This window comes from Pinus tabuliformis, chromosome 5_2 (genome assembly GCF_031772625.1).
Source record: "Pinus tabuliformis cultivar Carrire ecotype Pingquan chromosome 5_2, CPIR1, whole genome shotgun sequence".
Lineage (NCBI taxonomy): Eukaryota > Viridiplantae > Streptophyta > Pinopsida > Pinales > Pinaceae > Pinus > Pinus tabuliformis.
In genome coordinates this window covers 89,294,433-89,321,828 of record NC_142306.1, presented here as the reverse complement: position 1 = coordinate 89,321,828, position 27,396 = coordinate 89,294,433, and positions in this window count along the sequence as shown.

Sequence of the window (27,396 nt, the reverse complement as noted above, 5' to 3'; positions counted from 1 at the left end):
GAATATTTGATCACTGGAGGAAGGCTGGAAAGACTGACACTAACATTGGCTCCAATGGGGATGGTAGCTCCTAGGAGGTGCCAAGAACGACAGATCTCTGGAAGAGCTAGACAGTGCCTTCATCCATTGGTCAATGGAGTCAAAAACTCAAGCTGAAATGCATGACTGAAAAACGATGACTTGACAACACAAATTGACTTTCACTCAACTAAAAACTGACTCAATACTTAAACAGAACCGACAAACTGGAAATGATGCTCAAAGTGGAGCTTATTCATCAAAACCTACTCTAACAGTTTCATTCATCACCTGATCAAGTGAAATGAAACAACCAATGCAACCAAGTAAGTATTCCATATGCTGGTTGAATTCTCCACAAGTTCTCGCTTATGAACAACAAGAGAGAACTAATGAACGGCAACTCCCATGATAACTTAGAAACAAATCCGTTGAATGATATGAATTCTCCATCTGCCTCCAAAAACACTACATAAGGATCTTGAAATTCAAGCACACTGGAACTTAGCTCATCCAATGGATTACTTCTCTTTTCCTCATGCCATGAATGCACACTTTGATCTGAGCCTTGTGACGAGACCTCTGCTGAAAATGAGAAAGAAACCGGCTGCCGGATCAAATTCATATCAGCACATGTTTCAAGCTCACATGTAGTCAATGGAGAAAGACTTTGACTGCAAACCTCATCCAAAACATCAGCTATTGGATCATGAAAAACTTGAAAATACTGCTGTAATGTATCCATTGAAAATGTATGACAACCTTCTAGTTGTTCATCTTTTTCTTGAGAGATTTTACGAAGATTCTGCCTTATAAACTGAAATGTTTCAAAACAAAAGGGTATAGAATCTTCCTGCATCATCAAATCATGTATTTCGTCTTCCACAGCTTCATCTATAATCTGCCCTTCAATTTCATTTGGTGGTTGCAAATCTGATGCTACAGGCTGCTCAAGAATTTTGTTATCTGTCTCATCCTCAACATTAACACTGAGAGATTGCTGATTTGTTATAGGCTGTTCATTTGAAGATTTACTATGCAATCTACCCTTCAAAAACTGAAATGATTCAAAACAGAATGGTACAGAGTCACCTTGAATCATTAAATCATGTGTGTCCACTTCCAAGTCTTCAGCTGCAACTTGACAATCAATGGCTTTCAGGGGTTGCAAATCTGAATATGAGATGTCTTGAACAAAATTTTCATTTCTCTCAAGATGATTCAAATCAAGACTTGTTGACATTTGATTTCTGATTGCATGGTAGTTATCCCTGATGAACGGAAACGAATCAAAACAAAAAGGCAAAGATCCTTCACTTACTTCAAACTTTGACGCACTTTCCTCATCATTGTGATAGCTCATATGCATCGGTTGATCATTGTACTCGAGCTGCTGTAAATGAACCTCTTCCTCCCACAAACTAGCTGCTGATTTGTCTGCAAGATTAGCTTCTGTTTGGAGAACATAATCATCATCATACTGATCAAACTGAGGCAAATCATCGGTATAAAACATATCATCAAGCATGCAGGTCATATCAACAGATCTCTTCGCCAAGGTGATCTACAAAACAATCATTATCAAATCTATGCAACTAGGATAAGAAACAAAATGTTTTGGATCAACAACATGTTCTTCTTCAATCAGCGAGCCATGGGCTAGAACATCATCATTGATCTTGTCCATCATCTTTTCCACTACACTTACCAAAATGTCAAGCTTCACCTCTAGAGATGTTGATTCTTCCGGATCTATGTTTTTCATCTCTTCTTCTTTCAACCTTGCCCTTCGGATCAGCAGATGCGCCTCTACATTTACTGCACTGTTTTGCATCTCATGAAGCATTGCAATATCCCTTTCTCTCATCTAAAACTCCATCTCCGGATCAAAGGCACCCGGATAGTGCAAGAGGGCCGATCTAGGAGTAGGCCTTATATCAACTGGCATCGAATAATAAACTTGGTTAAATCTGGCTGAAAACTGTTGTACTGTCTCCCCTGGCAATCTTTTCAGCTAGTTATACTCTTCTATAATCAAGAAAAGGTTCTGCCCGATCATCCACCTGTCGAGAAAAACTTTGACGAACTGCTGGAAATCTGAGATGCTCGCATCAGGCAGGGCTTTGAACCAACTCTTCACTTTAGCTTGCAAAGAAAGAGCAAAAAGCCTAATACTAACATCCTCTTCATCAACTTTTAAAAGGTCAAGAAAATACTCAAAATTCTGCACATGTTGCTCAGCGTTGACATTCTTACATTCACCGTCAAATCTCGGCAAGTATAGATCATAGTTTTTGAGGAAAGGATGGAGAACAGAAGGTAAAACAAGAGGTTTATACCGATCTGGAATTTTACAAGGTGTAGCGATATGTACAGCAGGTATAGAATTAGTCTTGGTCTCTTGAGGTTCATCAATTTGAAGATGGTCATCACAAAATTTAGAAGAAAGGTCTTGATCAAGCTCAAAGGTATGCAAATCTTTGGTATTCACAATCTTCAAAGGGAAAGAATCAACTGCAGGTTGAGGATCTCTTCTCAAACATAGTATACTTTGTAAAGCCTTCTTGAAATTCTTGGGAAAAGAGAAGAAATAATTTATGACAAAGAACAAAATGTCTTGGATGAAATTCCAACTTGAATACCTGATCTGTCCATGTTGTCCTTTCATGTTTTTGCTGGTCGGGATCATCCTCCAGTGGAGTCTTTGGATCTGATCTCGAAAAGTATTTAGAGTCGCCAGGTGAATGATTTCAGCCTTGCCAGTGTCTGATCGTTGTCCACCATCAACAATCAGATCTGAACTTGATACATGTACTGGGGTAATTAACAAGTTAAATGTCACGTTTACAAGCTAGACCGGAGATTGACTGAAGCAGTGTTTATCTACTTCCGCTAATGCAAAGCAAAAGCGTTTCGAAGGCTACCTGGCATAACTTCAGGCTCCGTCTGTAGCTTATAAAACAAATGACATCAACAAGAAAACCATTTTTTCTTCCCCAGTATGGTCGCCAATATGTTAGCGCTTGGATTTGGCCTCGGGCTGAAAAAGACAAAATCCAAGGCAACATCAAACCACTTAGCCTCGTAGCTAGCCCTATGGGGACAGGAGAGGTCTCTCTCCGGGTCTATCTCGGCAAAAGGTCTTCAAATGACTGAGATGACCAATAAAGAACACTGATTTTAGGCTAGTAAACTGATAGGGAAAGTTAGATTTTAAATTTTTAGGGTTTTGTTGGAAAGCTGAGCACGACAATTTTGGGTGCGGGGATGAGACACAGTTTTTGCAGAGGTCTTTTTGGGGCAAGGTAGGAGATTGTCTTGATGCCTTTGAAATAAGTGAATGGATAGATATGACCGGTGAGGAGCTAAGGAGAGAAAGAAACCATCAGGAGTTCTCCTTAAACAGATGAAAACATAGATATTAAGCAAACTTAAAGGCAGAGCATAGAAACCATGAATTCTACCTTAGCAGTTCATTTACTTAATTTGCAGAAGAGAGGAGTAGGAAAATGATACACATAACAAACTTAAAAGTACATTAGAGAAGCACACCATCAACACAAAACACCACAGGAATCCCAAATAGTGCTGCAAAACCCTGGTCTTTCCTTTGCCAAAATTGCAGAGATACAAAGAGTAATACAGTCTAAGCTTATCCCTTAAGAGTCCAACCTCTCAAACCATGAAAATGATTCAGAAAATACATAATATAGACCATGCCAACCCATTCCCTAGTCTCTAGGGGTCGAGTTCATCATCTTAGGAGCTGTTTCAACCAATTCTAAACAAAGCACTACAATCTAGGCAGTCAAAACAACTTGCCTCTATAAGCTAGGAAACCAATTCATTCATTAAATTTTTGCTATTTTATGAATGAATCTTCTAGAATAGGTAAATAAGTGTCATGTCAACATGAAATTACATCATTTACATCAAGGAGGGTGAAAAATCCCATCACAAGTCAAAACTGGTCCAAACTGGGCGAATTCTTGAGCTGGAAGGTGCAAAACTGGCAAATTTTCCCAACGCGTAGCGCGCCTTTCAGGCCATTTTTGAGGCAATTTCCGGAATCCAAATGAGGCACAAGTGGGCTTGTTGGAAAGTTATGGATGTCTTCTCTCCATTCCAAGTGGAATTTCTTGATTTGGTTTCCATTTTCCCCTCCAAAATTGCAATCGCCCAATACTGCTTCCTGTGTGTCCAAAAAGTGGTAGAAGGTCATTTTTTGCTTTTTTTTTTTTACCTTTTGGGGGCTCAAATCTCCATGAAATTTCTTGGTAGTGGCTGAGCAAGTGTATTTTTTCATGAAAAATCGAAAAATGCTGAGTTTTTTTGAAATGGACCTTCCCAACTTAAGGGTAGCACGCAGCGCGCTACGCATTGAGCCAAAACCCTGACGCGTAGCGCACTTGAGCCCTACGCGTAGTGCGACTTGCAGATGCGTTTCGGAGGCCTTTCCTGTGTCCAAATTGGGCACAAGATAGCTCGTTGGAAAGGTCTAACTTCCAACCCAACTAGAATTTTTCAATTTGTAGTTCATTTACCCTGTCAAAGAACAAATCTCCCAAGACTGGTCAAAATGTGCCAAATGAGGCTGCCTCAAGGCAGAGTGCTATGGCAGTCAACTTTTGAATGCCTTCCTCAACTCCAAATTGAGATCATGATAGCTCATGGGAGATATCTTTGTGTCTAGTTATCATTTGACTCATCAAGCAAGTCATTTGGCCAACCAAGCTAGGAGAAAACTTGATTTTCCCAAGGTCACTTCAGAGGTGCCTTCAATTCTCCTAAGGCAACGATATTTTTGACATTTCTCTAAAACCATTATACCTGTGTAAAAGGTGAAGGAGTTTTTTCTTCCTTGGCATGTTGTGAACACAAACATCTCTCAGTTTTTCAAAATTTATCTTTGATTGCTCTGAAACATCTTTTGAGTGAAACTTGTCCCGATGTGTGAAACAAGGAATTTTGTAGAAACGAAGCGAAATGAAGGGGATAAGAGGCTTCTAAATTCTTGGGGAAATTTTTTGAAGTAGGGAGGGATGCTAGGAAGTAGGGAAAAGTGGAATCGCGGATATCGAGTGAGGGGAAGGGGTCCAAAAGGGAAAAACACAAGCCCAACCTAGAAAATTGCCAAGTTGTGGCAAGAAACTAGCGTTTGTGCAAAAATGAGGAATTTGGGGATCTCAGTGATGGGAAGCATTTGATAAGGTACATGAAGGATAGGGGAAGGTGTATGAACATCTGGATACAAGTTTTGCTAATGATTTGACCATCCAAGAGAGATTGCCTTCAAAACCTTAGGAGAGGGAAATGAACTTACCTAGGCGCAACTGAAGCATGAACAAGATGTAAAATTACTCATTACACATTGACATGATAATGAAAACCCTATGAATGATGATAGACTCACTAGAACGATGACATGGATTGGCATTTGAGCAATTTTGAAAGGAGTGAAAGCAAACCCTAGACCTAATGCCTAGTGACCAAATTTTGCTTGAAGACTCACTGAAATGACAAAATTTGACCTTGACACTCTGAGACCACTTTGTAAGAGCATATTTGATCACTGGAGGAAGGCTGGAAAGACTGACACTAACTGTAAGTGTATCGTTTCAACAATTTTTTTAGTAATTTTTGTAACATGAATAAAATGGTTTGACTATATTATTTTCCATTGTGTTGCAGCTAAAATAACTGAAAAGAAACTAGTTATTTTTGAACTAAAGGACATTTTTTATCATAGCATTGATGATGAAGCAACAAACAAAGGACATATTGAGAAAATGGGAGCTGATGCTAATTACACAATAGAGAAAAAAATATTTTGGATTCATCCACATGCAAAATCACTTTTTGAAATGTGTTTCAAAAATGAATCTCTTGACATTGCAATTTCAAGATTTCTAAAAAAGTTGGTTTCAGAAACATTACAAATAAACTTGTGTTTAAGTGGACTGCTTCAGACTGTAAGCGACAAAAGGGACATAGGGTCATTGACAATCCAATGAAAGTTATACACACTAACTCATTGAAAAAAGTGTGGGAAATGCATACCCAATATGATGCAACCAATACTATTATAGTTGTTTGTTTAATTGACAGAGTGAAAGAGAATCCAAAAGAAAATGTGATTCTTGCCCCTCCATTCATTGGAGCAAATCAAGGGGATAATTGGTTGATCAATGAGGTATGGAGAATATTGCATAAACTCAACAAGGCTACAGATGTGCGAGCTATTTTGAAGGATGTTCAATTACATTTAGAAGTACCCTAAGATTACAGATGTTTATATCATGCTATTATATGTATGACATTATGAATTATTACTTTATTTCACAACACTAATAAAAATAATTGAATTGGTTTGGTTTGTTACTAAAAATAAAATAAAATTTTTTGATTTTTATTTTTGGTGAATAAAATAGTCATTTAATGTTTTCATAAAAAACCCATTGCTATATATATATTTTTACATGCTATTGTATGTAAAATTAATAGATAACTCATTAATTTGTTTAAATTAGATCATTACAATATTTATTTTAATTAAAATATTTTTACAATTGGCTCTTTTAAATTAGTAATTAATATCCCCATTGCATTCTTATAACCTTATATTCATATAAACCCAAAAAATTATATTAAGTTGTATGTAGCACCAACAATAAACATACAATTTGTACTAAAAGAAGCACAAAAAAACTAAGGTAGAAACTCTATAAATTAACATATAATTAATTAGGTTTGAAATTTAAAAATTGTATTATATTGTATGTGAAAATTAATATATAATTAGTTTGTTTACTTGTACTAGACCATTGTAATTATATTTTTCAATTGCAATTAAATAAATAATTACAAGTTGTAAAATCAATGATTTAAATGGTGGGTCAATGCATTCTTATAAAACTTTTATTCCATACAAATTAAATAAAGGTATTAGGCTCTATGTATAAGGTAAACATATTATTTGTTTGTTCATTTTAATGGGGCAATTGTTTTTGTATTTTGTAATACTTTGAACTCATTGTAAAATTATGTTTGCATACAAATGGAAATAGTTCATAATAAATATTAACATCATTTTTAAAATGATAGGTTTTTATGTCCTTAAGCAATGAAGTGTTGAAGTGGAGATATATTAATATCATACATGTGGTTGCAGTGCAGATGCAGATGGGAATTACTACAAGTCAAAAGATGTTGTTGATATTTGAAATGGAAGAGTATTCTTCCAATCATACACCAAGGATGAACAAATTTTTCATATTCAAAGAGAACCAGATTGGTAGTTTGGTGATAGGTCCTATTTTTTAAGGCCTTTTTAGTCAGAAGTATTAAAATATTGCTTAAGAAGTTATGATGTCGCAATATGGACATTAAATATCACTGACAAGTACATCCGAAAAGTACTTGAAAAATAAAATATTGATATAACGGACTTTAAATTTGCATGGGACAAGTCTCATTGTCATTTGCAAACAAAATTGGAAGTAGGGAGAGCAAGACAATTTTATGAGAAAAAGTTGATTGATGTGTGGTCCCAATATGGAGATAATTATGAAGAATCAAATGTATTGCTAATAGATATAGAAAAGCATACTTCTCAATTCATCAGATATCGATCAAACCACATCTTGATAAAATCATATACAGGAAAAGAGTAAGATATGTGGCTTATGCAGGTTTTATTCCCCTTTCTTAAGACACTTCATCGTATCAAACAAAAACATGAGTACATTCAAATGTTCAATAGAACATGTACTTCATTGTAGTTCATGGAGATAATTTCTTTTATAAATTTGTTGAAAAGTACATTCCAATTTTTCAATACATTTTGGACATAGTTTTTGTTGAATCAATTTGTATGATTTTATAATTTTTGAAATATATGGGAATTGCCAATTATATTAATATGTATATTTCTTATTATTTATAAATGTTTTTGCAATGACTTTGTTGTATCGATTCTTTTTCTAAGATGTGTGTGCGCGCGCGCGTGTGTTCTTAAATGAATTGTTTGCCATTCAAATTATCTTACATGAACCATCGAGGCATGTTATTTTTAATGACTTATGTTTACTTATATGTGTCAATAATCATATATAAATGTGAAATATAAGTTTTGAAATAGAACTCCTTGCAAACGAAGGTGCTATTCTTACTAAAGAAATTATAATAATTTACTTGATAAATGTTATGTGCATTATTCACTATTCACAATGCATTATTCACTATTAGGCTAATGATAAATGTGTCATAGGTAAGAGATTTGATCTTTTTGAAGCATAAGATATGTGATTTCTCAATCGATAGTTTTCATAAATTTATATGCTAAAATCAATTAATGGTTGTAACTGCAATCATATCATATTGAAAATCAACAAGGCACAAAGTCAGTTATTCATTGTTTACATATAAAATGCACTAATATGAATGCATAAATGTGATATGTAATTTTTTAGATAAAAATATATTGTAAATAATTTTGCATTTCTTAAAAAAACATATATATGATGATAATGATTGATAAGTGGATTATCAAGGTTTGATTACATACTATCATTGATGAATTATTTCATTGAATTTTTTGAATCATAAGGCATCTAATTTCATTATTTAAAGTTGTTTTTTTGTAAATTTATATTTTAAATAAACTGAAATCATATCACTTGAGCTATAATTATATTATTGACTTGTACTTAGTTATGTCCATTAATATGAGTATATAAATGTGATTTATAATAGCCATATACTATGATGCATTTTTTCGAAAAATAAGTCTTTTAATTTCTTGATAATAAGTATTAAGTGGACTATTTAGGCTAACAGGTGATGGCTCATAAGTGAATACTACTCATTAAATTGTAGGGCATTCAATTTTTAACCCATATTTTTTTTTCATATATTCTTGAATCAACTATTTGTATATGCAATCATCTCATCTCATTTAATTTAATAAGGAATCCATTTATTGACTTTTATTTGTCTATCACATAATCTATTAAGACTGTATTAATCTCATATTGTATTGTTTTGAAACAAAACTCTATGAAAAACAAAATTCTCTTCTTAATAAAACATGGGATAATTAATTAACAATATGTTAAGTGGACCATCTAGACTCATTAAAGAGATGGGTAAAAACTGGGTGTATGTAAACTTTTTGCACCATATGACATTGATTTTCCAATCCATATTAACATTTTGTCATTTTCAATTCCTAAATAGTTTATTTGTGGTTTAAATAATTTCATAGAATCCAATATGACTTGAAGAAATCTATTTGGCTATATGCATTGATAGAAGTTCATAAATGTGATGCAATTTTTAAATGTAACTTAATGTAAGTAAATATATATATTTTACAAAACAAATTATAATTAATTGATAATGAGTTTTAAGTGGTCTATAGAAATCCATTTATCGACTTTTATTTTCATATCATGAAGTTTAATCTAAGTGTGTAAATGTGGCACTTTTTTTTTTAAATAAAACTCCATGTATAAATGGAATTTATTTTTGAAATAAAGATCTGAATGTAAGTAAAAAATATATTTTTTAGAAAATTAATAATTTAAAATTAATTATTTATGAGTTTTAACAGTTTTATTCTATTTTGAATTGACAACTTTTTCTAACTATGCATTATTAAATTAATTATTCCCATATGTAATCATGTTATATAAGTCAATAAGTCAAGAAAGCATTAATTGATTTTTATTTAACTATCATGTGGTTTAATATGAATGTATAAATGTGAAATTGCTATTTCTAGAATAAAAAACCATGTAAAGAAAATGAATTTTCTAATAAAACATGGATTAATAAATTCACCATGAGCATTAAGTAGACTATTTAAGCTCATTCAAGAGATGGGCCATAAATGGATGCCTTTAAACTTTTTACACCATATGACATGTTTTTCCCATCAATATTAACATTTTATAAATTTGAATTCTTAAATAAACTATTTGTACTTAAAATAATCTCATAGAATCCAACAAGACTCAGAAGTTATTTATTGAATTTCATTTAGTTATATGTATTCATATAAGTTTATAAATGTAATTTATTTTTGAAATAAAGCTATTAATGCAAGTAAAGATTTATCTTATACAAAACTATTTAGGATTAATTGATAATCAGCTTTAAGTGGTTTATTCAGGCTACATGAAAAATCAAGTGTCATAGATGAATGCCTTTTAATACATGTTTAATCTTCAAAATCAATATCTTAATGATAATTTATTTGTATTTACATTAAGTATTTAATAATTAAAGAACACGGGGACTTATATAAATTTCAACTAAAATACATGCATTATGTTTCACATTTATTTCTCCCTCATTAAAAATTCTTATCATTTTATCTTCTTAGTGAAAGTAATGGTCGATCATGATTTTCCATACAATTGGTTGACACTAAATTTACATCGAGACTATTATTGGTTTTGACAATGTTTACAAGAAGAGATAAATATCCACACTACCATTAACTGTGCTAATATTTGAAAACCCTTGCCTCCACTACTTACAAGAAGTCACCACTAAAGTTTCTTGTTTACTTCAATTTGTGACACTGTCCATCATAATGGAATGACTTGAATACCCATTTAAGAAATCTCATTTGATGTACTTGGATTTGAGTGGAGATAGATCAATGGTACCTAACCTTCTTGAAATACCTAGATCAACAATGTATAACTTTTATAGTGGATGCCTGCATGCTATGAAGATGAATGATGACCGCTTGATTAGTGCTTCATAAAGGCACAAACAGACCGTAGGAAATTGAGCACAAGAACATTTTACTAAGGTTTTAGTAGACTAGTCTCAATGCAATGCAAGGGACACCTATCCTTGTCATTTACAATAAGATCCTCACATCACCATCATTCAATCAACAAATCCCCCGTAGGTTGGGGGAAAGGGGGTTAGAGTTGCCAGACATAAAATTTAAACATTGAGGAATCTAGCATGTTATCCATAACTATAATATCTTTATTGGATGTTTGACATACTAATATGATTTAGCTTAAATCAATTTCTTCTAAGAGTTTGATTTCACACTCCTATTGTGTATTGATACTATTGTACATAACAACCCCATGTTTGACCTATTCATGATCTCTAATTGGTTTAAAATTACTTGAAAATTATGTTAATGTTGAATCAAGCTAATATGGCGATTTACAAAAGAATGAATGTTGTTGAAGGCCTTGTAATAAAATACTTCCAAATTTAATGAAATATGTGTTACAACCTCTGAAAGCATCAACTATCTTGGCTTCTTTTGCCCTCACTTCCATGAGGATGCACCCTTTACTGGAATTAACCAATATTTTAACATGTCCTTCACTGACAAGGCTAGCACTAACTTTCTTACGATGAGCTATGACTATATACTCTACCCCATCCTTGGTGAGGTGGTATTTGTTTTCATGTCGAAAGAAAATGGCCTTTTTTTCATATAAATATGGGATTTCTAATATGATTACACAAATTTCAAAAGGTACTACATCTAACTCTACCGCAACAACTAATTTAGAAGTGATTACAAATTTGGCCCTACACTGCTTGGTGACCTGCAATTTGGCTTTGTCGCTCACCCAACCAAGCACATATGGACTCAGATGAGGTTTAGTTTCAAGGCCTAGCCTTTTCACTAAGGACTTTGAGATTAATTTTCCTTGGGAACCTAAATCAAATAGAGTTTCCACCTTTGTGTGGTTTATGACAAATCTAATGTGGAACAACTCAATTCACTTTTTATCATGACTCACAGGCTCATTCAAATAACTAGCGCTTGCAACTGAATCAGAACTATCATTAATAGGAAGAGTACCTCTTGTGCCCACAACTGTGATCAATGTTTCATCGTCGGAATCCAATCCAAGGTCCTACACCATTGTTTCGACTATCTTCTGCTTCCCCTTTCCATCGAATCTCTTTGGTCTCAATTCTAGATGTAGCTTCTAGTAGTGGTCCTTGTCATGCCCATCCTTCTTACAGTGAATGCATGATTGTGTTACTTCACCCCCCTTCTTGGAGGCGACTATCTTCTTATCCTTCCCTTTTCCTTTCTTCTGGAATTTTTCATGCTAAGGTTTGATTGGAATCTTCTTATTTTGGTCATCGCGATCATTCTTGCCTTGGCTTTCAAGATGTATAGCTTTAACACTAGCCATATCAATTGAAGTAGGCTCGAACAGTAATAACGAGTGCCTTATGTAACTATGTAGCGCACCTATGTACTTAGTTACAGTTTTAGGCGCATCTAATGAGTTGCCCATATTTAGTTCTTATTTCCGAAATTCCTCCATGAAGCTTTGTACATTCTGGCCCTAACCTTGCCTTAAATATTTCTAGCCCATAAGTTCCTTCTTCTTATAACCTAGAGGGTAGAACTAGTCCTTTAATGCATAAATAAAACTAGACTAAGAGGATAAAAGGTTACCTGATTTCATGCTACCCTTTTGTAACTTGCTCTCTTGCTAATAGAGAGCAGTGCCGATCACCTGAAGAGATACTGACTGGACTTTCACCTCATATTCTTCGATCTACTAGATTAGGATGTAAACCTCTATCTGTCTGATCCGTTTATTGAGTTTTTCTGCACTACATTCTCCATTGTACATGGGCAGGTTGAACTTCACATCTAACTTGATGAACAGTTTCTTAGAAGTCTGTTTCAAAGTTCTATGAGAGTGATGATAATTATCACTGGAGGAAGGAGAGGGAGGATAATGATATCCTCCACCACCTTCCTAATTTTCTGATTCATGATCATTGGCATCCTTCTGTTCATGCCAAAGTTCCTTCTCATACTCTGCGAACAACTTATCTACCTTTCCTGCCATATTATAGAATACCTTTCAGAAATTATGTTCCTCTTCCCAATGAGCTTCTTCATTGGCCATGTTTCTTCTTCGTGGTGCATGTCCTACTTCAGTATCAATGGAGTTAAGCGTTCCTTCTCCTTTTCGTAGCTTGTTCCAGGTTTTCATAAACTCATGCAATTCGGATCTACAAATACCTACTCTGATCCCAAAATTGATCCAAGATCGTTTACTTATAGATGCATCGAAATTACATATAATAGAGTTAATTAACCATGGAACTTGAAAAAAATAACATAACAATGCAGAAATAGTCAGAAGAACACAAAAAACATGACATAATGATTTGGCTACGAAATTCCTCCAGTTTGGGCTACGTCTCTGGGCCCTGCTCAATAGTGGGAAGGCCTTCTTTTTATTAGTGGCATAAAAGAGATAAAATTACAACAACACGCAATTACAATCCTTATACCTCAAATCTAATAGATGGGTAGAGAATGGAGAGCCCAACTTTGAAAACAGACATAACCGCTGAACTCCTGGCAAACAAATAGTGCAAAAATGCTTATCCAAATTCCCAATTTGTACAATCGAGCCTTCTATAACCTTCTCATAACCTCCTTGCTACTCAAGGCGAGGTTCCAACCTGTTTCCAGGAGTTAGGGTCTATTGTATATAATAGAATATGATTTTCAGCCAGCCCTCCCTTCCTTTCTCCAACACAATAGTCATAAATATAAGATCATGGCGGCATCCCTCAAAATTGGGGCAGTTCCAACATAATACCCAACGTTAGCAGGTGGAAGGATTCATGGAAACAACCCTTCTATAATAGAAAAGCCAATATCTAATACAGAAACTCATTACAACAACAACACTATATCGACATGGTTTATCGGCGGTCATGGCTTATCGGCACAATCCCCAAGCCCAGACACATGCATTGTAGTGCAAGTGAATTTTCAGTGCGGACACAAACAATTCCACTAGCCCAAGAGAGAAGGTCTAGCCACAAACAAACAATATATGGAAAATTTACATAAGCTAGAATCAAATAAGAGGGCCTACCTCTTACAACACTATTCCACTTGGTGATGATCCTGCTTCCTTACTCCAGCTACTTTCTGTTTCCTTCCTTCGAAGACATGAAACAAGCAAACAAACAACAACAACAAACATGATAGCATACAAATTTCATTCAGCCTACTTAACAGGTCATGGAAAATTAAGCCATCAAATGTAAGATAACACTTCAATGTAGGAAATCAATCAATAGTTGTATTCATATAAATTTAGAAAGATATGACAACCAATGCCTTGACATTGTTGGTCTCCTTTGACGTATCGGGGTTCCCACACTTCTGCTACCATCTCATGGATAGCCCCAACAATGGAAGTTTTAAGGCCTCTTCCCTTTAGTCTCAAACCAAACAAAACACACTATTCTCCCTCAAACATAAACTAGAAAGATGCAAGCTATAAATGTCTTGTTGAGTATTCAAGCTCCAAAAATACTAAGATGGAAACTACATCCAAAAAAAAACTAGTTCAGATTGGGAAAGGAGGGGCTTATATAGCTTTGATGGAGGGGAGATGGTTCCTCTTATCATGGGAGAGGCCTTATCTCTTGGGTTTGTTCCATCCTAGTAGGGGAAAGGAACCAAAACCCAAATTGACTTCCTTGACTCCATCCAGCCCAACCATTTACCGGACTTTCGTTACAAAGCTTCTATACCTGGAAGCTTCGACTGCATATTTTAAAAGCTTTCCAAAAGAGATCGACATGACCGAGAAAAGGCTCAGTAGTGCTGATCGAAGCTAGTCTGAGTGTTAAACTCTACAAATTGGCATGTGGGATGAACTGGTCATTCGCATCGTTCTTGTAAATTGGGGTAAAAGGAAGATTCTTGGGAAATGATGCAAAATGGAAATGTTTTGCTCATGAAGAGTGACATAATGGGAGTTTCTTCATGATGGGAAAACACATGAGGGTCATTGTAGAGGTCCTCCAGGATCGTGGAATAGGGAGTATAAGGACAGTGACAAAATGTTGTGTAACAAGCATCCTATGATATCTATGGATCTAACAAGAGTATTCACCATATGCCATAATGTCTCGCGTCCAGGTCTCCTATCGCACTAGCACAATTGGCGTGAAACTCTTGCTGCACTAATCTAGCACACTACAACATCTGTGAACCCGTTGGGTGTATTAAGAATAATATATAGTATATTGGGCCTGGACCCCTTATCGCAGTATTGCAATCAGTGCCCATCACGAAATCAAAATTGACACTTTTCTCCCAAACAACATCACAATAACGAGCTTTTTCGTGTGATTGCGATATGTGATGTATATCACATTACAACTAAGTCCTACCAGGGCCGATTCGTAACTCCTTCAACCCGCGATATGTGATTTCACAATCATAGTTGGGAATGCTAGGGGCTAATTATTCCTTAAGTGCTCCCTTATTCGTTGAAACTATGGCATGTCATCTTCTCCCTACTACTTGAACATGTCAAACTCAAACTTTGACTTGCTCTAACTTTGTCATATGGACTCGGATTTGAGTGTCATTCACACTATTGGAATCAGGATGACGAGCATGTTGATCTGATGCTAAGCTTATCCAGTTTTTGCAAACTTATTTTTTTAGCCTTTTTTCATGCCACTGTTACTTTTCTGAACATCCACCTGGATGAACACATGCTACCGAACCTTTAGAAACCAACGAACCCTTCCAGGTGACCAACCCCTAAAGCAACTTTCTTTCTCATTGCCCAAGATCCTCAACCAATCGCATGAGAAGGAATGCATGTTCCTGGGACCCTCCAGTCACTACCACAATAAGGAATCGATTCGATTGTGGTATTTTTTAGGCAGTTCTATGCGAGTGACCCTGGATTTTGTGCCACTTTTTCAAGGCCAGGTTTTAGGCCACTACCCAAAACTTCATGATACTTCTAGAAATGAGAAATAACATACAAAAATGAGTACTAATTCAAACATTTGATCAATTGATTGAACCCCTAGTAGCCATGACATGCATTTTGTCGAACATATCACAAATATGTAATCTACATGTTATAACAACATAAATTAACATAGGGGTCTCATACCTATCTGAGATTTGTAAGTATTTATGCCTTATCACAATAGCTATATTATCATCTATTGGGTCATATATTCATTGCTCATTAATTTTCAAACCAAAACATGATGAAATCCATACATCAAGACTGTCATAAATCAACCTCATAATTCAATAGAAATAAGAAATATATAACAGCTGTAAAAACCACATATGAACAAGTATATTTACCGATCAAATGCAAGAGGAAAGGAGCTCTTCTTAACATATGAAAAATGCAACCAAGACTAGGACTTCCATGAACCACCTGACCATAGATTGGTTGAACCAAATATTTCTTTTATCCAATCACCCCCGTGTCATATTCCAATCATCAATATGGTATCTCATGGAACAAATCAACCAAAACCAAACCAGGGTTTCCAAATGCCAAATCACATCAACCCTCAACCAGTGATTCCATCTCATAATTGAACATCGCTAATGATCACCAGATTGATTTCTACCCAATTTTTCAAAGGCTTTAGAGTGTTTTCTCCAACCAAGGTTTCCAGAACTAGTAACTCAGCCCATAGTTGTTGTTGGGATTCCTGTGCGTTTGTCCAACCAGGGCTTCCAGACTAGTAGCTCAACTAACCAAGGGCTTCAATAGTGCTTTTCCTACCAATTCTTCCAGGACTAGTAACTCAACCCAAGTTGTTACAATGTTTCCAAAGCGTTTTTCCAACCAAGGCTTCCAAGAACTAGTAACTCAAACCATAGCCATAACGAACATGAGGAATAACTAGAAAATAAAGGAAAGCCACCCATAACACCATGACTATCCAGGAGATGGAAAGGCTAGGGAAATCCACTATTGATCTAGGCAATCCTACATGCCAATGACATATCGTAACCAAGAAACCACATGTATATGCCATGCATGCCAAAACTATCAAGGAAATTATACATGCAACTCAGTACCTGCAAGTGAAACCCGTTGTAGTTGTTGATCCTGATGTCCACTTACACTTTCCTACTTTTTGTGTTCCTTCTTTCTTTGAATCCCAATTATGACACACTCCTCCAAAAGTTCTCCAAGAAAACTCTAAGTTTCCAAGAGCATGAGAGAGGAAGAGTAGAAAATGAGAGCTCCAAAATTGAATTGACAAAAAGCTACAAATTGATCCTCATAAGCCTTTTCATTAACGAGGCCTCTATTTCCTTCATTTTCCATTATTTTCCTCCATTTTCCTCCTCACATGCTGTTATATACCTAGGGGGGATAATATGGGGTACCAAGGGAGGTACCCAAGGTAATAATGTAATAATGGGATGGGCCATAGTAATAAATAAGGTGGTTAACCCATGTCATGTAAGGGACCACAAGTAGTTAACAATAATATAATGGGCCCATGGTATTAGTTGATGGTATGAGGGAACCATGGTAATGACCCATGGTATTGTATGTATGAGGCCTATATAGAGGCTAGAGACTCCACATGGGAGAGAGAGAAGGATTATTTTATGAATAGGCATATGGCTTGTGGAGTGTTCTCCTTCCTTAAGGAGTGAATGTATGGTGTTGCCCTACCTTAAGGGTTTTGAGATTAATAAAGAAGCATTTATATATATTTGATATTTTTATTCTTGGGTTATTTCTATTATCATAATATCTTTGGGTTAGATCTACAACAATTGGTATCAGAGCACTTTCTTGGGCACAAAAGTGGAGATTTTTTTTTATATTTTTTGCAGGGTTTCAGGGGCGACGACTTTGCAGGTCAGATCTGTACATTTTGGTACAAGATCTGTAAAATATAATTACAGATCTGGATTCTTTGTGCAAAAATAGTCGAATTCAAAAAAAAAAATCAGTTGAATCGGAGTCCGGATGAAGGAGATATCACTGATCTAAAAATCAGTGGGGTTGCAGACAATTTTCAGAGCAGCGATTTTGCGGCGCAGATCTAGACGTCCTGGTACAAGATCTGAAAAATATAATTGCAGATCTGGATTCTTTGGGAAAAAATACCCAATTTCAAAAAAACAATCAGCCGAATCGGAGTCCGGATGAGGGAGATATCGCTGATTTAAAATCAGCTCTTTTTTGTAGAAATTTTGGTGACGGCGGGAGAGTTGCAGCGCAGATCGGAAATTCCAAGTGCCTGGATCAGGATTTCTATCACATGGGCAGATGCAGAATGGGTGTTCCATTTCCAAAAATAGGTTATAATAGAGATTCTGAGCAATATTGACGAAACTGTGACAATTACAAATTTTCGCCAAGTAAGTGAATTTTTCTCAAACCCTCTTCATGGAGGTTCTATTATTTGCAGGAAAAGATAATGGTCCTACTATTGAAGAATACATAAAACAACAAAAGTCAGCATGGGAAAAAAATTGGAGGGATTCATGGTGGTTGGGTTTCAAAGATGAGGCTTACAAATGGTATCTCTCACTTGATAACAAACAGTTGACCAAACTCTCAGATGCAGAATTTGAAAAAGTCCTTTTAGACAAATGGTCTCGTGCTAGAAAAAAGGAGAATGAGCCACGTAAGGGGTTATTTTCTACTGATGCTTTCTTATTGCAGGTTCATGGATTGATTCAGAAGGAGAAAATCGTTGTGACTATAAATCCTAGTTGCAAGCAAAATCTTATAAGTGTTAATTTGGCAAAAAGATTGCAAGTTCCAGCAAAACACATTGAAACTGCACAAGTTGATAATGAGGATGTTCAAGTGTACAAGGATTTGAAGATTTCTATGGATAAATATGTGTTGCATGGTGATTTTTATGCTTCAGAGATGGATAATATGGATGTTGTTTTGGGATATCCTTAGATGGAATCCGTGGGTACTATCAATATTAATGTGTAGAAGAAATTCCTGAAGCTCTGGTATAAAAAGAAGAAAATTACATTACAGGATATTTCCATCAATAAGCAGTTATAGCACATGGAGGCTGAAATGGAAGATGTTCCAGGGACTGACATATCAGATGATGAGCCTTTGATGATCAATAATCAAACACAAACGAGGCTGAAGAAGAAAAGAAAAGGTGACATACATTAGAGGAGAGCTCAGTGGTTGAAGTCATATTGAAAAAGAAGAAACCACAACAAGCACCACAGCAGGGTGATGTACATAAAAAGCCATCGTGGGTTAAAACTTCAAGATATCATCACCCACATCACCCCGCAAGACAACCACGAAGATGGCAACCAATTAGCCACATGGACACCAACCCCCGCATGACAGATCGAGAGGAACGAAGATCCACCTACTACACATCCACACAGAAGCGCTACCATAGCCGACTTCCATCTCAAGCGAGCGAGGCACCAGCAAGATCGAGGGTTCACCTTTCTCTTGGATGGCTAGATGCACGTGCATGGTATCAGTGGACTACTCTTTTGAGTAGATCTTATTATTTTTGTTCTTCCCATGTTTCGGGGACAAAACATGCTTAGGGGGGTGGAATGTTATATACCTAGGGGGGATAATATGGGGTACCAAGGGAGGTACCCAAGGTAATAATGTAATAATGGGATGGGCCATAGTAATAAAGAAGGTGGTTAACCCATGTCATGTAAGGGACCACAAGTAGTTAATAATAATATAATGGGCCCATGGTATTAGTTGATGGTATGAGGGAACCATGGTAATGACCCATGGTATTGTATGTATGAGGCCTATATAGAGGCTAGAGACTCCACATGGGGAGAGAGAAGGATTATTGTATGAACAGGCATATGGCTTGTGGAGTGTTCTCCTTCCTTAAGGAGTGAATGTATGGTGTTGCCCTACCTTAAGGGTTTTGAGATTAATAAAGAAGCATTTATCTATATTTGATCTTGTTATTCTTGGGTTATTTCTATTATCATAATATCTTTGGGTTAGATCTACAACACATGCAACCTATGACCTTTCATCTCCCTTTTCTCCCAATTTCATTTATTTTCATAAATGAAATTCCAATTAATGCCACTTTTTCTTTCTAAGTCATTTTCCATTGCCTTTTCTAATTTCTATAGCCATTAATTTATCACAATTGATCCCCATCACTATGTTTTTTCCCAACATTCAACTTGGAAAACATGCCCCATGACCTTGGTTATTATTTTTCCTTTATTAACTTTATTACATGGATTTTTTTACTAGAATTCTTACAACTGTGCCATGGGAATGTGTCCAACACATGTTCTAATGAGAAATAGGATAAACTTATGTAAAATAATATGTTGTATTTACCTCTTAAAGGTGCAATAGATCCACCTTTAATAAAATATGACACTCTGAGATTCTTTAGAAATGAACTTTAACATTTAGAAAAACTTAGACAACAAGTATATAATTTTTTTAATGAATTGAAAAAACAATTTATTGACCAATGGGAGGCTCCAAAATTTGAATGTAGGAAAAAATGGAGGGTGTTGTACCAACTAAAACACTTGGAAATTCAATGGAAGAACCCCAACTTATTTGTTTAGGCCTAAATTTTGTGCACAATGTTTATCCCTTTAGGAAATATTGATTCACCGTGTAGATCACCCAAGCATCCTTACTTATCCAAGTGATAGTTGTAGTCTCCTATATTCTCTTTCTCATCTCAAACATATTTACAAAACTTGCCACAAACAATTGTTTTGATTTTGGATAAGGATAGTATATATTCATGAGTTTAGGATGACCATAGTTTTAGTACCATTCCTAGTGTTTCTCTACTTCTAGCGGGCTTTTTTAGTACCCCAAAAAAGTCTTTTTCTTCACCTCTCTGCACAAGAGGCCTTTCTCTTCTCTCACACTTGATTAATTTTCAATATACACTCAAAATTTGTTAGGAATTTTATTTTTCCATGGTAAAGAAGGGATCCTATCTTATTTTATGAGCAAGAGAGGTTATTCCTTGTTTACAAAGACTCTTATTTATACCTCTGAAATTAGTTTTCTCACTTCAGTTTTCTCCTTTCCCTCCTCTACTCGATTTTATCAACATGTTAAAACACCTCTCAATTACAATGATGAATCAAGGAATGAAGATCCAAAAATGGATACAAGAATTGTAGTTCTACTAACATTTTCTATTTGGAATGAATCATATTTTCCATTTAGATACCATTGACCTTAAAACAACTTAGTCCAAAACGAACAAGATGGAACAAAAGTTGGCTAAGCATTGTCAGATGTCACAATTCCGTTTAAAAATGTCTCCACATTTCCTAGAGTAAAACAAATCACTTATAGAGAATATATTATGCATATATATTGATCAGAATAATGCAAAGAAATGAAAGAAAAGACATGACATAACAAAAGAAACAACAAAATACAGGAAATGAAAGAAAATGCACATAGTTAGAAACACATATTGAGGCTACTATTGAAAATAACATTTCAAATCTCGGCCATTGAAAGGAAGAGATTCAATCCTCCCATCTAATACTGAAGATGATAATTATGATGGTTAAACTTATCATGAATATTAAAGGGTTTGATCCATAGTGCTTGGAACTTAGTGTGTTTACGTCTCCCTTCATGGGCCTCGTCCAATTTCAAGACTAGGTCTCCCATACCAAATTTCTTGTTCCCCACATATTTCTTATCAAACCAATGTTTAATATAGTTTAGGTGCACAACAAATTTCTCCTTTTTCTTATGCCTTTATCCCTTTACTTTGAGAAGGGTGTTTATCCTACTCTGAACAACCACACATGGTTTATCTCAAGATTCTTGGGAAAATTGTAAGGCTAGGAGGTATAATTTCATATGAAGGATAACTTATTTTCCATACATGAGGAAGTAAGATGAGGTCTTCAGAGAGGGATTAGGGGTAGCATGGCCAACCCATAAGGAATTCACCAATGCATTATGCAGGTCCTTTGATAAGAGTAAACAATTTTCTCTGTGATGTGAATTAAATTCATATTTGTAGTGTTGTAGCTATTTTGGCACAATCACTAGAAGATATTGCCTCGTAGTCCTATCCCTAACAAGTCTGCCAAATAACAAAAAATATGCTAATGAAAACAACAATCTAATTCCAATCGAAAACACAATCAGATCTATAGATATACAAGTAAACACCCAAATCTAGGGTTTGGTTTAAGTGAATACCTGGCCTCCTCACAGGTCATGGGCGAGTGTTGAGCTTGCAGTAGAGATATGACACTCCAAATTAGGAGATCCTACTGCCTATAGTCACTTTATTCCCTACACACATTCACAGACAAAGAAGACAACAAGTTCTTCCATAGAAGACTAATTTTCTCACAAAGCCAACATAATAGATAACATATCTGATATACAAATATGAAGGAAAGGAATCAAATAATTCATTAATATCAAAATGAAAATAGTACATGAAGTATACCATCTACATTCTTGTCTCTTAAGTTGGGCATAGTCTCCCCTTCTTTCTAGAGCACATGACTAATGAAAAGAGAAACACCAATTGATGGTATAAAAGAAGAAGAATAACCCTAGCAATGATATATTATATAAATCATTATAGCTCTATAGTTCTCACACGTTAATTATGTCTCGCCTAACCCTAGAGAATATATTAGTATATATTGATGTAGAGGCAAGCCCATGGGGATAAATTAGATACTTAGGGTGATGAAGTGTTAAGGAAAATTCTACAATAATAGAACCCTAGCCAACTCATACACAATTGTTTTCAAGTTCATCTACTTGGGAAAGTAAGCCTCTAGAAACATTTTTCTCAATGCCGCGATTTTTCTCAATTCTTGTCAATTATGAAATAATTATTATCTCATAATTATAATACTTTGGAAAAATAATTATTAGAAATTTCTCAATGATGTAATTTCAACCTTTCAACATTGAATAACCCTATATAAGTAAATGTAGTGGTGAAAAGGGGATGCATTCTAGCTAGCAACTAAGGCAAGTTGAACTTGTGTTTCTCTCACTATAATGGAGTGGAAAATATAGTTATAACAAATAACCCGTAATGCAAGAGGTCAGAGGAGAAACTGAAGGCCGAAATGCATTAGAAGAAAACTTGAGTGTTAAAATGGGAGGAAGTAGAAAAATCCAACTATCCAAATTAGATGAATCCTAATTCTATAGTCCCATCTATGTTGATAAACATCCATGAGGTGGGAATATCCATCCTTGGTCATAAAGACAAATTGAACATGATCACCAAAACATACACTATAGATCCATGAAATGACATGTTGGAACATGGCTACGAATAATACAAAGTATATCCATGTGACTCATAGAAAGGATCATATTCACTGACAAATATAGTGTGGATATATTTCCTAGTAGATATCAATAGGACTATGGACAACTAACAGATGGGAGATGTCCCATAATAACCCTTAAGTACATAAATAATACATAAATCCAATGAATCTTGGGAAGAGTTCCATATAAGAGTGTGATGTCCCTAACCAATGGTATTTAACATACCCCTAATGGTATGAATATATGATATGTGAATAATTTTGTTGATGTTGAGCACGACATAATTCACCTGATCTGAAATTAATGAGGTGTACCATTAACAAGTGCGAGGGGATCAACCAATGATGAAAATGAACCCCAAGGTACCTACTATAATCCACTAAGTGTGAATAAATTATCCGACATCAAACATCCATGGACTCAACCTATCATGAGCCAATGATGAAAACCCATTGTCGATAACGAGGAATCCTACCACTAAGGTCTGTAAGATCCAAGGTACTATTGATTCCTAGATCAAGATCCTAGATAATGAGCTAAAATCAACATGAGAAGATAAATTGAAGGAGGGCCTTGATGTATCCACCATCATTCAACACAAAATAGACTGAGAGATGATGTTAGTGGATTAAGTCATGAAGTGATGAAGTCCAATTAACATAGGCATGGCCGACATAAAAAGGTCAATAGGAAACTACAAATGGATGGCACAGGTTGATACTTTCCTTGAACATGTAATAGAATGACACAAGAGTGACTTGGTAAAAGGACTTATGAACACCACACGATATTATGCAAAAACACAAGAGGAATTAAAGCACACTACAAAGAGACTATAAGAGTAACTAGCTAGAGGAATAAATATAATCATATGTATGGTATGTCTCCTAGAAAAGATAAATCCCAATTGTGAGATAATGATGAAAAGTGGCACCATGTTCAAGGCTGACATGATTTATGTTTCCATTTTGATGACTAGTTGAAATAAAAGTTCCCTTACTATTTCCTCTTTTTAGTATCCTTCATGGTTTTATGAGCATGAAAGAGAAGACATGTATGCTCAATAGATTCCTTTCTCGTAAGGTTAGTCTTCTGATCCTGAAAGAAATCTAAAATAATATAAGGGAGAAATATTCTAACCATAAGGGACTAGAGCATTCCTTTTTCATAACTAGTATACTAATTTTGGAAAAGAGTTAAACTTATATGGAATAGAATTCCCCTCAAATAATTTAACAAGTGAGAACAAGACAAATTCACTCAATAATCTTTTCTAAGTTAAGGAGGCTGAAAAGAGCTTAAAGGGAACTCCTCAAAACATGTAAAGAGGCACAGACTCTAGTAAATGAGACCGCTCATTGCAATAGTCCATCAAGGAAAAGGTAAACACCAAATGAAAGAAAATAATAGGATGAAAAGATGATGACGATGGAATGAGGAAACCAAGGCTCATTGTATAGAAATAGGATGATATAATGTGGCAATCACGAGGGATAGAGTGTGGAATCTTGGGGTAAGGCTACAAATATGACAAAGAAGGGGAAATGAGGCTTAAGTTCTAGGTCATGGCATGTTAGAAGAAGGGATTCCATGAATTAAATAAATGAGATATTGAATTGATACCATGAAGAAAAAAAGGTGCTAATCTAAGGCATCCATGATCATGTAGGTTCTACCTCCAAGTTACGATGTGAATAGAATATTTAGTTAGTGTTGCAACTTGATAGGGATAGAACTAAAGCAGAATGATGGAACTAGTGGTCAGTAATGCAATAGCGCTGGAGATATGTGACCTACTACTATACGCTAGGCTCAGGATAAAGGAACCTAAGGTCCAGTGGATGTTTCAATAAAAGTGCCACCCTTTTCTAAAAAAACCATCTAGAAAGGCTAGACCCATGGTTAAATCACATAATGAAATAAATAAACATGGATTCAAAAAAAACATGACCATATATTTTTGTTTTTTTTGTGTTTTATAATATTTTTCAGAATTTTTCCATATATGATATATTGAGAAAAATTCTAGCATCACACACCAAACAAAAAAAGAGAGAAAAATATCACACACACTACTATTTAAAAAATGTACAAATGTAACTCAGTCTAATAGGTGACATCAAAGTGTCCCCGTTGTTGGGCACAAGACAAGGATTTCCATGCATCAACACATGGAGGAGTGGAGGTACCTTATGGCGTACCATGATGGGGCCATGCCATGGAATGTTGAATTTCTCGATTCCTAAAGGTTAATGATACCAGGTGAAACCTAGAACCATATCATTATTAGGAATTACCCAAGGGCATATAAGGTGAGTGGTCACGTGAGCTAGTGCATTTCCTTGGTAAGGATCATGATATAGAGGGGGTACAAGGCACTCATCAACAAATGGATATCCATTAGACAATTATTTGGCAAGTCCAACATTATAACCCCAAGACTTGAATAAGCCCAAGGGAAACACTTCTAAGGAGGACCGACAAGATTCCCCCTAGGTGGATTCAAGATTTTGTTTGATAATCTATAACTTTTCTATTTCATGAAGACTATATGAATGAAGACGCATATTCTCCCTTGGATGATCAATAGGCGAATCCATGACCTCCAAGATGACTTTTTGAGAAGAAGACTCTTCATCACGGAAGTCACATGGAAAATGTGGAGGGATCACCCATGTGGTCAAAGGTTCATAGTCATATTCCATATTTATATGGAATTCACGACCAGCGTCAGAAGGTATTGATGGGAAGGAGGACCGACGCGATTCCCCCTAGGTTGATTCAATATTTTTTTTTCTAATCTCTAACCTTTCCATTTCAAGAAGACTGGAGGAATGAAGAGGCATAATCTCCCTTGGATAACCAATAGGTGAATCCATGACCTCCAAGATGAATTTTTCAGAAGAAGACTCTTCATCACGGGAGTCACATGGAAAAGGTGGAGGGATGAGCCATGTGGTCAAAGGTTCCTAGTAATATTCCATATTTGGATGGAGTTTGCGACCAGCGTCAGGAGGTGAAGTAAAATTATGAGTGCAGACACAAACAATTTGTCTAGCTCGATAATGGGTCTAGCCACAACCGATACATTCTATGGAATATTTCCTTAGGTTAGAGCCAATTAACAGGGCCTACATCTTAGTATGCTTATCCCGTTTGCTGATGACCTTGTTTGTTTGCTCCAAATATCTCTCGTTTCCCTCTTCGAACACCTGAAACAAGTAAATAATAGCAAACAACACCTGTGATAATAAACAAATTGTAATTCAACCTACTTAACAAGTCAAGAAACATTAAGCCATAAACATGTGAGCTGACACATTATGTAGGAAATCAATTGAGAGTTGCATATATATTAAATCAAGTAGAGATTACAACCGTTGTCTTGACGTTTCCGTTCTCCTCTGACAAAACTAGGTTTCCACACACTTTTGTTAGCATTCCATGATGGCCTCAACAATGATAGTTGTAAGGCTCTTCCCTTTAGGCTTCACACTAAACCTAACTCACACTTTTTCCTCGCACACAACTAGAGAGCTACAACTATGAATAGATTTTTGTTTACTCCAAACTTAATTAGCACTAGCACACCAATGTGAACACTAGCTTGTGCTTGGGAAAAATAGAGGTTTATATAGCATGAATGGATGGGAGATGGTTCCTCTTCTCATGGGAGAAGGTCTTATCTATTGAGGTAGTTCCATCCTTATATGGGAAAGGAACCCAAACTGACATCCTCGACTCCATCCGGCTCAACCATTTACCAGACTTCCGTTATGAAGCTTCTAGCGTTGGAAGCTTTGGCACCTTATTTAAAGAAATTTCCAAAAGAGGATCAACATGAATAAAACAAAGCTCAGTCGCTCCGATCGGCACTAGGGACAATGTTAATCCATGCATATCGGCACAAGGAGGGGAAGGGTCATTAGCGTCGGTCTTGTAAATTGGGAAAAACAGAAGATTTTGGGGAAATGGTGCAAAAGGGAATTGTTATGCTCATGAAGAGGGACATAATTGATCTGAAAATCACTCGTATGTGACCTCAGTTAAATAATTATTATATGAAGGTATTACAAACTCATGTGATGGTGTGTGTCTATGTTATTTTAGGCAACGGATCAATCAGATTGCAAAATACACAGACACTGGAAAATGGAAAATAGTAAGGAAAACACAGTAAGAAAATGCAAGAACACAAAAATTAATAAGGAGTTCATCCTATCCTCCAGGG